Below are 13698 nucleotides of genomic sequence, written 5' to 3' on the forward strand. Positions count from 1 at the left end.
GAATTCTAAAAGTCCTAAAAGAGGTGAAATTTGTCGAAGTTAGCAACAGCCATTAACCGGAGTTTCTACGAATGTTTACGCAACACGTTTAATTAAGGGGATCGATAACATCTGCTCCCTAACTTAGCGAGTTACACTTTGTTGTGAACTTGTAATGGCTCCTCTACACGGTGGCCCAGCGCTGGACCAGCGAGATGGCCATGCGATGGTTGAGAGCACGCACTATGGAATGGGTCACGTGTATATGCGTAAGTACGTATCATCGATGGTCCACTACCTTTGATGTGCGGACGAATAACCGACACTGCGGCCATCCCATCGCCATCGTGCATATGTCGAAAGTTTAAAGGGCCAAATGTACTGTAAAACGTTGTACGATACACGTGCGAATAGGTAATTTGCAACTCGTGTCGATTTATCGCCACTCGTTTTGAATTTCCTCTTTTCCGCACTTGTATCGTAAATAACTATTGTTATATTATAATGCTGTAAACTAACTCTAGCTACCAAGAACAATAAACACTCTAAATAACCTCCTCTCCATTAAATTCACGCAGGTTTTATTACATCCCATTTGTCATAAACATTTACGCCAGCATTCATTTGAGGGCCGTAGGGCCAATAACAGTATATCACGGCCCTCTGCGGTCACTAGTTGTTGTATCTTAGAGGGCAGCGTATATTAGAGAGCCCTCCGACCCACAGACTCCGTACTGAATCATTGCTGATGACGCCACATTTATTCTAAGCGTTTTCGTATGGGTAAACAGTTTTGAGGGCCCTTTACCTACACTAAAAAGGGTTCCTTTTTCGGGTTCGTGTTTTCGTATATCGTGCAAATGGAGGTATTTGTAATTATTTCTGGTTGTGTGTGAAAATGAATAGGAGGCTCGATCTCGATTTTAAATAAATTTCATTATGTCGATCTCTATTAGAGCGAGCGAGATGCACAAATATCACATCTAGATCTTTTTTTAATTGGAATAGGAAATCGAGGACTGTCGGAGGAATGTCGTGCCACAAGCTAATTTCTTGCTTTACAGGTGGAACATACACAGTACCTAGTAGGTAATAATAGACCAACATAGCAATGTTGGTAGTTCGTTGGTGTTCATGTAAATGTAAAGCATTACACTCATATAAGTCAGTTCATATTTGCGTTCACTAATAAATGGACTTAATAGACACAATAGGCCTCTTTCATGGATCTTTTTAATGTCGTCTGAACATATGACTTGCAGCTTTCCGTCGTTTCAATTCCATATCTTAAGGTCTCTAAAACAGAATATTTTCGATGGTTTGTTCGTCTATGTACCTACTTCTATATCACTCTTGCATATACACTAAAGGCAAATAGACAAATCCAAATGAACTATTATTACATATTTATGATTCAAAATCAAGTCAATTCCGTGAGCCACCATGAGTTTGCATCAAATTATACTGCCAGTGTTTACTTTGATACCTCCCTCTATTGCGATGGAATTTGATAGTAACAACCCAAACAAAATCCATTCGCAGGTTTAGGATTCAAATAATAGTTTATGTGCCTTAATATGTTAGTTTATTTATCCGAGTTATCCAAATATTTAAAATAATTTTAACGCTTTCGAAGCCAATCTCTTTATCAGAATTATTTTGGTAATACACTTACTTGTTTGTCGAGTCATGCATTTAAAGGGTCTTCTGTAAGCTAAGTAATATTTACAGGGCCCTTGTTTTATGACGCGCAATCATGCCAAGTCACTTCCAACCGTGAGGGAGATGTTGTGTCAACAATGTTAATTAAATTCTGCTTGACACGTAAAACAAATATACCTAACATATTAGTCTTTGACGTGACACCGAGACATATTCTGACCTTAAAAATATGATAACAATGTTCCAACCGTGAGGGAGATGTTGTGTCAACAATGTTAATTAAATTCTGCTTGATACGTAAAACCAATATACCTAACATAGTAATAGTCTTCGACGTGATACCGAGACATACGGCGCGATTCGGGAAATGTTTTAGAGATTCACTAGATATGAAATAGTCAAGATATGTGACGTCCCACGGGTAAAGGTACCTTATGGCGGTTGGCGCTTACGCTATTATTAACGCCGCTCCAATTAATATTGGATGGCGCTTACGTCGCATAGCGCTGCAATAACTTGCGGCGCTATGCGACGTAAGCGCCAGCCGCCATAAGGTACCTTTATCCGAGGGACGTCACATATCTTGACTATTTCAATTCATTTCCCGAATCGCGCCGATATTCTGACCTTAAAAATATGATAACAATGTGCGTATGTAAGTAGTGCTAAGTACACTCGCTTGTGAAAAAATATGCGATATGAGATGATGATGATATATGAGATGCTTGCTTGCGATAGTACTTGTATTAGTGCAGCAAGTGAGAGGGACTGAGATTAATATCGTCCTGGGGTATCGTATTATTAAAATCCGAATATCTACTACGTCTTATTGATGCTATATGTATCCTTCCGGTTGAAAGTGGCCCGAATGTCCTAGAAAATAGAATACAAGTTGATAGACAGTACGAGTAGGTGTCTTAATGTAATTTTATAAATTAATAATATATAGTCCCACGCATTCTACCCCAAATGGTGGAAAAATGCCGATGACAGGGTCGAGTGGAGAAAACGAGGGGAGGCCTTTGCCCAGCAGTGGGACACCAAAGTAGGCTAATAAAAAAAAATAAAAAATATATATATATATAAGTAGGTACAGTCAGCAAGTCAGCATCAAATACATAGTGACGCAAAAAGTGGACAAACACATTGGGACTCATCCTAATTTCTTCCAAAGGTTTGTTACGATATTACCTAGGTACCTATTTGGCCTCTTTAGGCGTTACTATCTATTTGATGCTGACCGTATTACAGAGCAATTTGTAATAAAAAAACAATATATAAAATTGATTTCATGAACGCTCGATATTGGATTGGTTTGGTCTGTCATTGCCTTTTAGTTCGTGTAGCTACCGGTGGCGCTAGTTGCATATGTAGCTGTAATGTTCAGACAAGGTATGGTTGGACCGGACCGATACAGTGACTAGTGTTATAAGTACGATGCTTGTTTTATATAAATAATTTAAATTTAAACGTTATGTTGTATCTTCTTGTTGTGTAACTTTTTCTTATTTAACTATGTTCATTGTATGTTATTTTGTCTTTTTGTCTATTACCTTCTGTGATTCTACTCACCTGATGGTCTCATCGGAAGATCAGCGCTGGAAACCACCAGCAACATGCTGAGATGAGGTAATTTCGTGGCACTTAAACTTTTTTTTATAGCCTATATTGTGTCCCACTGCTGGGCAAAGGCCTCTTCTGTCTTCCGCCACTCGTCACGGCTTTGTGCATGCTCCCGCCAGTCGCCACAAAAAGAGTCCAGTCCAGGTCGTCTCGCCATCTCCTTTTTGGCCTGCCTCTGCCTCGGGTGATCTGTGGTGCCCATTCGGTCGCTATTTTGGCCCATCTGTCGTGTGCATCCTACAGATGTGTCTCGCCCAATCCCACTTGAGCTTGGCGGCCTTTTTTATGTTTTCTTTTATATTATGTTATGTTTTGTTTGTTTGTTCTTACGAATAAAATTTTATTCTATTTTATTCTAATATGGGGACCCCGATATCGATTTTAGTCGCAAAAATGTAAGATTGATACATTTATTTTTATTTTTATTTATTTAGTGGGTGAAATTGTACACCTTTTGTCACGTAATAGAAATAACAAGTACTGGTTTCTATTAGCACGTCTTCTCATCTTGCCTTTTAATAATGAGGTCGCGAGCGTGCGTCACCGGTAATATTTAGCTACAGTTTAATTTTTTGCTCGTATTACACACTACACTCGGTATTTTTAAAAATACCGTCAGACAAACAAACATGGTAGGTACACAATACACGACTATAACCGTGGATTTTTAATTTGACAACAGAATCCTAAATTACATTTAAAAAAAAAAAAACAATTTCACAGCAGTTTGAAAGATCCAAACGGGTGTCAAGTTCTGTAGTTAATCAGAGCTCAAGATTTAACTTGGCTAATTATTAAATCAGCGTCAGATGGGGCGGAGACCGATCGGACGTCCCAGGTATCGTTGGGTCGATGCTGTTGGAGTAGACTTGAGCGATCTCCATGCCGATAACTGGCGGGAGATGGCACAGGATCGAGACGACTGGCGTACACTCGTGTCGGAGGCCAAGACTCATCTTGGGTCGCTGCGCCATTAAGTAAGTAAGTAAGTAATTATTAAATACACAAGTTATCATGTTAAACATTTCGATGCAGTCATAAGTTTGTTTCTTAACCTGGGCAGATATATGTAGGATAATAAAGTAAAGCGGAACAGATAATAACTTGAATGAAGGAAGGAAACAACTGAGAAACTCCTCTAGAGCAACTAGGATTGCTTATATAAAGTTCTTCTTGAAAGAACCCAAGAGAGAATCCAAATGAAGTTCCTTAATGTTATTCATTTTCATTTGCTAATTAAAATGAAGGTGAGTATTAGTTGTCGAGTACTTAGTAGCAAGATGGAGCAAAACTTCGAGTAAAACAAATATGTAATTTGTATAAGTATGCATTCCTTTTGAAAAGCTACTCGTTATAGTAAGTAATATAAACTTGGATGACTATAACATGTTACTGTTTGCTGAGAAAAGTGCTAAGCATTTTCAATTAACTGAAGCTGCAAGGCATATTTTCTTCGCCTAAAACCCCACTCGGGGCCATGTTATATTGCATTAAGTTGTAAACTTTTGCCAGCCCAATCTCGAGCTAGGTCGCTTTAAACATTTGGTATAAACTTTTCTCGCATGACCTGTACAAGCGAGAATCTTAACGTTTCACATTATTACATTTTACGACTTTCAATTCTCTGGCGTGATAAAACTCTCCCAACCCTTAAAACTGCTGCAAGTTAAAGAAACAGTACAATTTAACCAAGTTCGCGCGTCATAAATACAAATGCAAACTGTTTTTGAGAAGTGCTGTAAAACAACGGTTCTTTGCTTTAGAGAACCTTTTCTGGAGTGAAAATAAGATGTTGGAGTGATCTGTAGTTCTGTGCTGTTATTATGATTAGATTTTAAGTATAGATATCGAAACGGTTACTGGGCCAATGTTTTTACTATTTAAGGCGTTTATATTGTAAACAGATAAGATAAGATTCTTTAGAATTCCGATTGCACTTACTTATTACATTTTCGTTAATTACATCGAAACTACGGTAATAATCTCATAATAGAGTTTTGAATGATTCACGGTTAGTTTCACTAAACTTATATTGACCGGGATATAGACCGTGATAAAAAACAAAAAAAAAATAGGTAACAAAAGGTAATCACGGTCTATATCCCGGTCAATATAAGTCTAATCTCATAATAATACTAAAAAGAAAATATGAATGTCTTATTACTTACTAGCTTTTGCCCGCGACTTCGTCTGCGTAGAATAGGATTTTGGGTAGCTGTTTTTTTTATTTAATCTGCTTTTTATTGATTCCCTATACCAACTTCCTTATATCCTTAGTTGAGAGACAATTCGAACTTCTAAACCTTGATCGCCTTCCGGAAGCCATATTGCACATCAGACATTGTGTTTGTGCAGCTATTACTGTTGTATCACTATGCTGTGCGTTGTGCCGCAAGGCGTACAATTTTGTCATTAAATGGACTGTGACTACATGCTGTACACAGTTACCATTAATTATAGTCTAACAAAAAACCACTTACACTATAATATGCTTTGTCAACTAAATATTTAAATACTTTACTTTTAAAACTTGTCATATCCTCTAGATTTCTTAATTCATGCACCACGGATTTAGATTTTAATAAACCACACAACTATACTTTTCCTATATAACGCTGTTTTGGAAGGTATCGAATTTATTTTGTTCCTAAGACGTAACTCTTAAGCTGTTGAAATAAATGTGGATTGCCTTTAACAAAAATTACAATTTGGAAAATATAATATTCCTAACTTTTTAAAACATGGTTTACATGAACCCATTTGCTGAATTCCACACAATGATCTAATGCATCTTTTTTGCGCTTTAAAGGCTACTTCTCTGTCAACTGAGTTTGCCCAGAATATAATGCCATATTACCTTAGTGTCGATGTTACATTGATATGCCGTCAAAACAACTGGTTCGTTAACAATCTTTCTTAAATTATTTAAACCGTATGAAAATTGATGCAGTTTCTTACATATAATGTCAATTTGAATGTGAGAACAATTAGAGAGTGGCAGATACTTTTCTACTGGTACTGACTGTAACTATATTCGAAAATGAATTATTATGTTTCAACTCCTGAAGCGATATCGCTGTTCGCTAAGCCAGAATATAACCTTGTGGTTACTTTCTCAAGTCGAGTTTAAAGCTTACTTTAGAATTCCTGGCGGTAAGTGATATGTTTGCTTAAAACTTGGTGGGGCGATATCCTCATTCCAAGGCACTTGACTCACTTAGTTAACATTTTAAAGTATGATGAAATTATAATAGGTAATATAAAAAATTACTGGTAGAGTTAAGAGTAAAAATTCATAATATCAGCTAACCTACACGGTAGTTACGCCAACCCTTGTTTTAAATACATTGCATTGGTATAAACAACATGATTATAAAATGTCATATAAATCGAAGTATCGTGGCAATAATCCCCCCCCCCCCCCGCCCCAATAAGTAGCCGTATGTTAATATGTAGGTACCTACATGTTAAGTGGAAGGGAACGTAGGACTGTTGTTGTGGAAACTTAAAAAATATATGGAAATAATAAATAAATACTTGGTTTAAAAAAAATACTTCCAAAGACTTTTGTATTGCTTTAAGACACCATGGGTCCCATATGGACATTTGATCCTCAAAACAAACCTGATCGATTGATACCATTAATAAAAAATACCCTATTTAGCTACAGATTCATATCTTTATTAGTGAGCTCAGCAGCTCGAACAAAGACAGATCGCTGCTAAAATGAAAAACAATGCAGTGAGCAAAATTCATGTGATTACTTATCTTATTATTAATAGGCTTTTCCCAACTTTTGCAAAACTTATATTTTAGGTACGTGCATGTTCCAGTTTCCAGTCAGCACCCTAACTATTTGTTAAAAAATATTTCTCAATCTTTTACTGGGTCTTCAGTTAAAGAATAATATTAATAACCAATAAATAATATTAATGTACCAGTCCTACCTAAAGTGCTCTTCTGTTAGACTTTTATCCACCTGTTCATACGTTTCCTATGTAGGGTCATTGCGCTAGTTTCCGTACAGCTTTAGTTTTCGTCCATTTGAAGAATTTGAATACAAAAACAGATCTATCTACATAAAAATAAAATATATTAGTTGCTACTCCGTCAAGTAGACGAAAACTAGAACTGGACGGAAACTAGCTCAATGACCCTAATATGTACTCAGGGCAGGCCACTGTTGTGTCACTACATTGCCACTCAAGCAATCTAGTTTTTTTGTTTGCATCTCACCTATCCTTCTTCTTCATACTTATGTCGCATTTCACAATACAATACCTACCCAGGGCTCAAATTATACTAGTGAGTAGGTGCGTTAAAATTTCTTTCAATCCAGAATGTTATAGGTAGTACACTGTACAGTAATACTATAGGCTCGTCAGTGGAGTTGTAAGTACACAATAGTAGGTACTTACGTCAAGGGACCGGTGCCAGGGTTCCCAATGTGGAGATAAGCTGATGAATGATACTGAGGTATACCTACTGTGGATACATTTGATGTAATTGTACGCCAAATGAATGCCTAATTCTAGTATGTACAATACATGTGGGTTCTTCTGTTATAATAATTAAGTCCGCCTTTTGTACTGTAAGTTTTTCTTTTGTGCAATAAAGGTTAAATAAATAAATAAATAATGTCATTAGTCATAACTCATATTATACGGTTGACTTGCGATATTATGTAGGTACCTACTAAAATACCTAAGATTATTTCGGGCAAGGATTCATAGTCAGTCATAATCGAAATAAATACTAAACGATGTTTTGCGTTCATTTTGCGTTTTAAGTTAGGTACTAGCGATAAGGTGGTCGGTGCGCTTGTTACAGGACTATAATCGGTACCCAAGTACAGTAAGTATAAAATAAATAAAATTGATCTCACCCTAGCTTTTCCTATAATATTATTAGCGTAAGTACCTACTCACTGAAAATCCTCTTCGTAAGTTCTCCTCTCCCAAGTGCCAACAAAATAACTTGAGCTCAAACTTACCGTACACTTTGTTATATTATTATCCTGTTTAATATACAAATCATTTTAAAATGTATCTCTTGTGCGAGAACTCTGCGACTCCGTAGCGACATAAAGAGCGATCTTTATTGGAGGAAGTTCTGTCTATTGGTCCCGGAGCACTCGTTTGTGGCACGAATTGTGCACTGCGAGTAAACGAATAAAGCGGACCACTCACGTTGCTTCGGTCGTTGGTTTTCTAACGATTTTAAAATAGGTACCTACTGTTTAGTTCGTATCTTACGACTGCTTGGCACTTTAACTATTGAAGTGCCCTTAATGGATTGCAATGTGCATGATTGTTTTTATTTTTATTGACATTACGATAGTTATACAGAAATACCTAAATAAAACTTTTGTAGTTACTAGCGTCTCTAGCCCCACATCACATGTCCCCCGTACCTCCTTGAGGATACCAGCCGATACAGTGGTCTCCAAGACCACTGTATCGGCGTCGAGAGGGTCTCGACTTCTTGACCCTCTCGACGCCGAATACAGTTCTATTGCATTCAGGGTCGAAATCCTTGGTCTCTTTATAAATCTATAGAAGAGACTCAACCATTTCTATTTAGCCTTTATTTCAAAAGTAACATTTTATTATAAATTTTTATTAATTTTGGTCTCATATATGTACACAGGTATTGTCAGTTAGTCTCTTTAAGTGACAGGCAGGAGAAAGGTCGAACAACGGGTTGATAATGCCTGGAAGAGCTAATGAAGGGAACTTCCACTGCCACTTGACTCGAAACGCGAAAACTCGTCGACATGTTTGTGTAGGTATATTGCCTGTCCTAACCTATGGTGCTCAAACTAGGTCACTCACAGAAAATCAGAAGTCCAAACTGAAGGTCTGCCAACGCGCATTGGAACGCAGCATTTTTGGTGTTAAAAGGACCGATCGCGTTCGGAACACTACGCTGCGCTGCGGTCCAAAACCCGCATTGCTAATAATGTTGGCAAAAAAACCGCCAGGCTCAAATGGGACTGGGCCGGCCACGTCTATCTCGTGCATCCAGATAGGTGGGCTTACACAGCCATCAAGACCACCAAGTGGATGCCGGTAAAGAAGCGTGGGTGGGGTAGGCCCAAGAGAAGAGGGCGAGACGACTTTGACACCTTCCTTAACTTCCTTTACCTATACAACTGGCCGGAGGAAGCACAAAATTGGGAGATATGGGGGAGAGGCCTTTGCCCAGCACTGGGACACTCAAATAGGCAAAGCTAAAAATATATATTATATATTGCACATATTCTACGACTTTTCACATCAATAGTGAGTAGTGAGAAGAAAATTTAATACGACCAACATTTCAATTAAACTGGATTTCTTGTGACTTTTTAAATAGGTAATCCTTGGCCTTGGGATTGGGTTATTTTACAATAGTACATTATTGTCGAGGCTCGGAAGTAGCTACTTGCTGGCTGAGGATTCGTTTTAAACGGACGACCTTGAGAGTCCGTTTAATTGAATCCGAAGCCAGCAAGTAGCCTTCCAGCCGAGTCATATATAGTGCTTTTCTCAAAAATGGCGCAAGAAATACAAATATAATAGAAATATTTTACAGAAGCAACGTTCTTATGTATATATTTTCACAGAAAAAAGTAAAAAGATTTGCTTTGCCGCCGTTTTATTTTTTTAATTAAAAATAAAAGTGTATTTTTCTGCTGAAAGTACACTAACCTATTTGAGACACCTAAATAGTCGCGGTACCAACGTTATAATAATAAGTACTGATCATCCGTTTGGCTGTTTAATGGACCTATGCCTTTATTTGATATGGCCACTTCAACTTTTAAAAAGTTTGGAACTCGACAAATAATGGAATTTGTATTCAACATTGCAGTCCTGAAATCGAGACTGCAATGTTTTTAACTTTTTAATTTTTTGACTGACCATAAACTACGAACTTCGCGAACTACTTTTTAACCGGCAACGTCGACTTTGCCGTCCATTTTTGAGAAAACATAATTAAGATATCTATACGTTTTACAGTACCATTACTAGTTTTACAGATCTAGAAATAAAAATAATATCGTAAAAACGTAGCACAATAAAAACCTTATCTGGAGGCACAGTAGTGCCCCGGCCAAGTCAAGTATGTATAACTTTTTGCCAGTAAAAGTAGTGTTTTGTGGGCTGTTTTAAAAATGTGATTCTAAAAATGACATCTCGTATCACGAACACCGAACACAAACAGCAGGCCGCTATTTCACTAATACATTGAGACAGATACCCAACTGCACGCAAATTTAACTTGACTGTCACATTACAGAGGCACAAATTAACAAATGGACCACAGCTAACAAACACCAGTTTTTCTAAACGACGTAACTTTCATAACTTTCCCGTCTGTTACGTCTTTTAGAACGTCCCAATTTGCGTTTGCATTTGGGTTTTAGTTTTAATTTAATGCCGCTGCCGTTTAGTTCTACTTACTTATATCTGGGAGTTAGCAGTTTGTTTGTAGTTTTTCATATTTCATGCTTTTGCTTTGTTTTCGCTTAGCGGGATTTATTTATATATAATGTATGTCCCTACCCCATGGGTTAAATTATGGAACTAAAAATATGAAATACAGTACCGGTCAAAAGTTTAAGTTCACCCTTTGTTTTCGGTACAAATGAGTACTTTTGTGTGGTAATTTTTTGCAGTTCGGCTGTCGAAATATGTTTCTAACTGATCCTGTATTGTTTCCAGAAATGTGTTTGATTAAGTCAGACACAATTTACGTTAATTTCTAAACAACTCATTACCTAAAATCTTATAGGCATTACGGGTTAGAATTAGAATCACAACGAATTGCGTCGGGTGGGGACACGCGACGTGTCCGACGTGTGTGCGTATGACTCCATATTATCTGCCTTAAGTTGTTTCAGTTTCTCAGTCTAAGCTCTAAGCATTGTCCGTAAGCCATATGGCCCAACATTTGCCGTCAATCCTATAAGATTTTAGGGAATGAGTTGTTTAGAAATGTACGTAAATTGTATCCGACTAATCAAACACATCTTTGGAAACAATAACAGATCAGTTGGAAAACGAAATCCGAACTGCAAAAAATTATCGCACAAAAGTACTCATTTGTACCGAAAACAAAGGGTGAACTTAAACTTTTGACTGGTACTTACTGTAATTAAAACGGGTCACTCACACGTATTTTAAGTCGAAAATCGCTCGACATGTGAAACCATAAAATGTTATATTTATTAAATGATTACTTACTGATCATGATAACAACATAAACACGAGCTAACCAAAACCTTCAACCACCCAGTAGTAAATCATTATGATTACTCATCTGTCGTTTGAGTTAAGTAATGTACCTAGGAGGAATCACTGACTCCCGAGACACAGGCTTGGACCTAGTTCGGGAGGCAGAGACTCAACCCCACTACCTAAATGTGTTACAAACCTGTTACACCTGTTTCATATTGTCAAACTTTATAATGTGAAATGTATATCCAAGGTTTAAAGCAATAAAGATTTTTATTTAAAAAAAAAAAAAAAAATACCGACTCATATGCATCTTTTGCATTCTTTGACTTTAAACTATTTAGGTGCCTACGGTAAACATCCTCTACATTGACTTCCATGCTAAACATTGTCTTGGCTTAAGAAACAATGATTCTCAACAAACAGCTGTTCATATTTTAGTTCTAATAATGATGTAAAATATATTTTTTTTACAAAATCCGTATTTGAATAAAGTGTAAATATTGGTACTATAGTCAACATATGTGACGTTTTCAACTAAAAGGTACCATATTGTCGCTTGTCGATAAGGTTGATTTCGAATTGAAGCTATATGTAAATAGCGCCTAAATGACAACCGACAATAAGTACCCTTTTGGTTGAAAATGGCACAAATATTTACTACTGTGTGTATAATATTACGCCGCGCAATGTTACCAGAGAATATATTCAAAGATTAAATGAGGTTTTGAATGTTATGTTATAGTAAACAAGTGTACGATGTCACACTGTTATAACTGACAACACGTAAACTTTTTGCAAATATTGGTATAAGGTCTACTGATGGTCACTTGGTCAGTTAAAAAGTGTTGCTGTTAGCATCGGCGAAAATTGTGTCACATTACATCCCAAAGAAGTTTCCCCATAATTTAATTTTATCGAATCATCAATTTGCATAACAACGTTTCGCATAGGTAGGTACTTACCTATCTAGCATCTAAGCCTAATCTATGAAATATAAATTTGGTAAACGTTCGTTTGCCGACTAAGCGTTCTGCGATAAGTTGTTTGGGAAATTAAATTAGGCTAAAACGCTTTTTCGCCGAAATTGCAGTAGGTAGGCGCACCAAACCTACTTTTATGCAGCGAATTTAATGGGCGTGTCGCATTCACACTTATAGGCCAATTCGAACGCATACTGACATCAGAATATCTAAATGGTGTCATTCAGTTATCGTACATTTCGCTCATAATCGTCGGTACATGTATTGGCGAGAGCGAGACGCACGATAACTAAATGACATCACTAACATATCTCATATCATTCTGATGTCGGTGTACCTACGTTCGAATTGTAGGTGTAGGTTCCTAAGGAAAGAGAGACAATACAAATATTTCGGCGAATAGGTAGGTACACCATGTCGCATATCACACCTCATGCTGGTAAATATTATATTTACGACATTTTTAATCCCAAATTGAAGCCCCAAACCTCTAAACCTCTAAATTGCGCCTATGTTACGCTAATCAATATTTAGTGTACATCCGTGATCCGCACCGAATTATTTCTTATCTGAGTTAACCCTCCTAAGCCGTCTGATACGCAATTGTTCCAGATTTTTTGACCCTTCCTATTTGCTGTTATCATAAGTTTTGTTAATAGGAGGGAGGAGGAAGGATGGATGGGAAAAAGGGTCTTCTACCTGTAAATTATATTAGCTAAAATAAATTAATTATTGCACCAAACACTAACTTAAAACACGTTTATTTATCACGGTAGAGTCCAATAATTATTGAATAACTACTTTCGTAGCCTATACGTAGAAACCTAATACCTACAAAGAGCCGATACGCTTCCATCGCTTCCCCCAAGATTGTATTGTCATCCTATTATTATGGTTACCGAAACTCGATATAGTTTAGTGATTCGTAAAAGTCAATCTCGTCGTGTCCTGCTCGTTTCATATTTATTAAATTGCCAATCTCGCCGAAGGCACTTTACGGGGAAAATGATTAGAGTTGCTGGGAATTATCCCAATAGATTTGGCTTATTGCGTAAGTACCAAAACTTGTTCATTTATTTCGTAGAATTTCAGTGGTTTAAGACATATAAATGTAGGTATTTTAAGTAGAGTAGGTATTGAAAAAACAGTCAAAAAATTATCAAATAGGAAGATCGTAATCATGACCAAATATATTTATTTTTTAATTAAATTTTTATTGATATTATACC

This window comes from Cydia strobilella, chromosome 5, assembly GCF_947568885.1.
Source record: "Cydia strobilella chromosome 5, ilCydStro3.1, whole genome shotgun sequence".
Lineage (NCBI taxonomy): Eukaryota > Metazoa > Arthropoda > Insecta > Lepidoptera > Tortricidae > Cydia > Cydia strobilella.